We start from the raw sequence: 5,383 nt of genomic DNA on the forward strand, positions 1-5,383 counted from the left end.
AATCGTTTATTTCACAAAAAAGTTAAAACAGTCCACATAAACCTTAAATGTCAGAAAAATACAGTTAATAAGTACATATGGAAAATACAGTGTATCCATATGTAATTTACAAACATGACAGTTTCTTTCTTTTTGAAGAGACTTTGATTTCTCAATCCTCTATTATTTTTCCAGACTACGAATGCGCAGTCTCGTAAGACAATTTACATACATCAAAGATAAATGCGTGCAAATGGCGCGAAATGGCATAACGTTAAATTTAAATAAATCCGTTTTATATTTCACTTACATCGGTGAACGTCTCTCCACCGCCCGGAGTCTTGGAGAACTCTAATTAAGTCTGGTTTCCTCACAATGTTTAACTTTCTAATTACATTTTCATGTAAGCCAAGACAGCTTGGAGGAAAAAGTTCTGCCCAGTTTTATGTTATTACTTTTATTGATTAGACAACACCGACCAAAGAGCAGGGTCCAGTTGAGAATTCAATCACACTATCATTATAGCAGCATACTTGAAAATTTATGTGTTTTGTACGTAAATTGCAGATTATGCATCTGATATACCGTGATCTGCAAAACTAATTAGCCTCTGTAAGTACACGATAAATGAAAAATACTGAACCTGAGCATACAATTCTAATGTTACTTCTTTCATGGACAATAGAACTGGTGGTACATCTTATGGTAACAGACCAACCAAACAAGAACATATGTAGAGGTAGATAGAGGTAGCTACTGTTCTGTCCACTTTAAAGGGATAAGGTACTTAGAAAGAATTGAAAAAGGTATCCTTGTCAAGAAATAGGCACTGTAAGGTGTGCAAATTATGTATCATATTATTTTACTCTTACAATATTAATTCTTTGTTATATATTCCTATGCCTATAAGGTTTTACAACTTCGCCGTAGAAAATTGCCGTCAAAAGTACCTATTCGTGAGCAAAGTTTTATTTGACGTAACTTCGCCGAGATGATTAGTTCGCATCCTACTCGTTGAAACGTGAAACAATTTTACTTTTTAATAACTTAAGCGATATTTATTTCTGTTCCTTAGCCGATATCCGAATACCTATTAGGACATGCATTATTAAATAACCACGCGGTTTTTACAGCTTTAATCCTGTAGTATATCTACATAGATAATAAAAATCAACCACTGCGCCAGTAAAAGATGGTTTAGTTTGGTTAGGTGGAAATTATTGTTATTTTTTATAACTAAGGCTATTATTAAAATGTATTAATATTATATATGACAACATGTAAAATAAACAATCTATGAATTTCAGTATTCAAATCACAATACTTAAATGTTCAATGACAAACCACAGTCGCTAAGCAACCAATAAAATGCAGTGGGTATACATTTTATCCAATAAACGCTGACATTTCAAATGAGTAAGCGTTGCCTCTGAACCTGGTAACAACCTGTAGATTCTCAATTTAAAGGTCCACAAATTTCCATGAAAATCTTTTTTTGTCTTTAAGAATTATTTAATGATATTTGTACGTATTATGGATACAGATTTCAAAAGTAAATAATTATTAAACAGTTTTATAATATGGCAGTCGAGCACGCTTAGAAATGAATTGGGCCAACTCGTACCGGGAAAGTACCACATCCCCACAGAAAACCGGCATGAAATAGTAGAATGCTACTGTGTTTCGTACGGTGAGTGTGAGAGCCACAGCCAGATTCTAATTTGCGAATTTAAAATTGCGAATATTCATGGGCGGTGCAAGGATCGCTTGCCACAAGATTAGTTGCCCGCTATGACATAAAAAGTGTGTATACAAAAATAAACAAGTATATGTACAAAAGAGTTCACCGATACTTATAGAAACTTCATCTGATTTGCGTTTTATCAACACAAGTTAATATAACACCATTCAATAAACAGATATTAATATTAAGATAGCTTGGAATAAATCAATTCCATCAGTTCGGGGATATTAAAGGAAATTGCCTGTAAATCACTGGTCATTCCCGACTCAAGACTTAATTACTTTCAAACGGCAATTTGAATTTACTGATGCATAAATTGCAGGAATTTCCTAATTCTACGGCCTCGATTTAAGATTACTCTGGAAACTGATAACCTAATATTATCATTTCATAGCTACTACGTGAAAGCATAGTAGTTATCTGCTTTTAGTTTAAATCACAAGAGCAGGTGATAGACATTGTTATGACGTAAGGAACAGAATAAATATTGAAATAGATGATTTCTGGCTTTCTAAAATAAATAAAAAAACATTAATTGAATAAGGAATCTTGTACGCTTTAGCAATAGAATTCCTCATATTATTAAAAAGTTTAATAGTGCTTAATTTAAAACGTATATAAAATACTAGCTGCGCCCCGCGGTTTCACCCGCGTAAGTCCGTATCCCGTAGGAATATCGGGATAAAACGTTGCCCATATGTTATTCCAGTTGTCCAGCTATCTACGTACCAAATTTCATTGCAATCGGTTTATTAGTTTTTGCGTGAAAGAGTAACAAACATCCATACATCCATACAAACTTTCGCATTTATAATATTAGTAGGATTTGTTAGTTCAGAGGGCCACTAATGAATATATGGAAAATGAAAACGGAATGCTGTCGCTTAAGAACCACAGAATATAACTGTATTTGGCATAATTATTATGTAAAAATTAACTATGTAGAATATAACTGAAATAATGACATGATTTTAAAAGAGCAACTACAGTTTCTTGTCGGCTCTTCTCTGTAGAAAATTCTTTCCAAACTGGTGGTAAATATTCAAAATACTGTTCAAAAGTACTTCTTTCTAGAAGAAGTTTAACTGAATGAATAAGGAATTGAATTTGAAGTTGAAAAATACATTTTGCATAAACAACCCATTGATTGTGTGTTGGTGTAATTTCAAATATCAGCAGCATATTACCTTCCTAACGTTTCAATGATATATACAATTTTTGCCTAATTAAAAATTCTGTTGTGCACTCTACGTGTGCGATTTCAGTCATAACTACATATTGGAGTTCTATAACACTGAATTAATGCATATTGGAGTCCAGGAAGTACTTTTCAATTAAAAACTAATTTGCAAAAATCTAAAATAACTGTTTATTCAATTTTCACCGTAACTTCAAGCTTATTATGCCGCTCTTTAATATGAAATTGCTCAGATCTCCTGCAATTATGCCTAAAAGGTGTCGCTTGCAATGGCTTTTAAGCGTTGGCTACCTAAGATGAAGCGCGCCCTAGTTGCCGAGTTAATTAATTGAAATACGTCCTAACTGAAATGGATTTAGATTATAATTTTGAATTAATATTTTCGTAGTTTTAAAAGCAAAAAAAATTTATGTCATTGATTTAGTTTGACTGTTTTTCTGTGATGTTATTATATTTTTATGTAGTTTTAATAATTTTTTTTACCTTATTCTTTATATGTGGAGAATATTTATCTTCAAATTCATATAACTGTTATCCTCTATCGAATCTACTGTCATTTATAATAGCCCAAGATACCCGGTCTTTTGGCAGGTTTACGCGGGGACAGAAGCAATACGAATAGGTCATTAAGTGAATTTTGGTTTGTTGTTGTATGTTATTTAGAACCATAATATTATTATAAAACTTTTTTGAATTGATTGTTTCTTATCGCTTAAGAACTACTTAATGCAATTTAATGGACATTGTCTTTTTGAACTATGCAGAAATATCAGAATGGAATGACATAACTATCTTTTAAATACAATTTAATTATTCTGCTATTTATTCTCATAGCGTTTTTATATAAAATTAAGTAGTATAATATCAACTAATCTATAGTGTGACATACTTATAATTTTTTATTAGTTGAATCCATGACTGTTAAAAGAGGTGCTAAAATTAACAAGACTTACTGAACGAATTTAATCGTTAAAGACAAATTAAAAAAAGTAAATTACGATCCTATAATATATTTAATTTTCGTTCACGTAAGTACGTTCAGTAAGCAAGAAAGGAATGTTATTATGCTAACTTTGTTGAAAGGTTACCAGCGAAGAGTTCGAGGCATAATTCACATAATTACAATTGCATGTGTAATGTCAAGTCATGACATTATAGTCATTTTATAGTTTGATAAAGGTATAAAGATAAATTATTTATATCTTTCTTAAATTGTGTATTAATCTAATTTGATAAGTTAATAGTTAAATTGTAAATTTTGAATGCTTATTTCGTTGATAAAAACTTTGTAATCACTGTAGGTAAGCCTAAAAGTATTTTTATGTCATGAGTGATGGTCTGTTTTTTTTTTCATCTTTCGACGTTTTTTTCTAAAAACAAAAAATTATCATAGGATCAATCAAATCATTCTTCAAATAACTCTTCCATAATTAAGTATGATGGGTCGAATTTAAATGGATAAAATAAAAAATATCTCCAAATCTTACCCGAATATAACATGACACGCTGACCCGATTCTAGCCTGCGACCAGTCAATTTACCTTAAAAAATCTCGGAAACCTCAACCCGAAAGAAAGAAGTATGTTGACATAACACACATACGGCTCTTAGCGGTCACGTGCCCTCATTTTTAGCCGCAAACGAAAAGACACTTTTAAACCTTTTGACACCTTTTCACTTAAGGGTCACATTACTTTGTATACGAGGGGTGATTACAACCTTCTCGGGGAAGAAAATGTTTAGGAATGGTTAAGGTTAAGTTTTTACGAATAATTCAAATTGTTTCACAGCGCCTTTGTAAAAATTGGAATAGAAATATTTTAGATTTTCAATACTCTTTATTATGAATAGAATGAATCGGTTGTAGAAGTTGCGTTTAACTAGGTATATTGTAACTCAATTACCCCGTTACGTTATATTGTCGGACGTGTATTTATGTCATATCGGAAATCGTCGATAAAATCCGCTGCGGTTTCTTAACATAGAATAAGTAATGTCCATTGTTTTATTATGCATTATTGGTAAAATTAATAATATTATTCACGATTTCTTATTTTTGAGTTTTTTGACATAAACTATATTAGAAATAGCTCAGTTATGTGTGTTTCAAAACTAAACGTATTGATTTTAATTGAAATTAAAAATAAAATTAACTTAAAATATCTATGTATATCAATTATGAAATATTTCTTTACGCCACTAAAAATCATTATTAATATCATTTGTGTATTTAAATCAAAACAAAAGATAATTAAAAAAACGAGGCCATAATACGGTATTTTGAATGTACAGTTATTATATAACAAGACATTTTTTTATTAATTTTATTGATTAAGTGTACTATAAAATTATCAAAAATTCGGATTTCGGATATCAATGTATTTTCCTTACAATATTTATCTCTTAACAATAATCGTTTGAGAAGCATTTCATACGCATTACTCTGTCTATAATCCAGTAAA

The sequence above is a fragment of the Zerene cesonia genome, chromosome 18, assembly GCF_012273895.1.
Source record: "Zerene cesonia ecotype Mississippi chromosome 18, Zerene_cesonia_1.1, whole genome shotgun sequence".
In the NCBI taxonomy this organism is placed as follows: Eukaryota; Metazoa; Arthropoda; class Insecta; order Lepidoptera; family Pieridae; genus Zerene; species Zerene cesonia.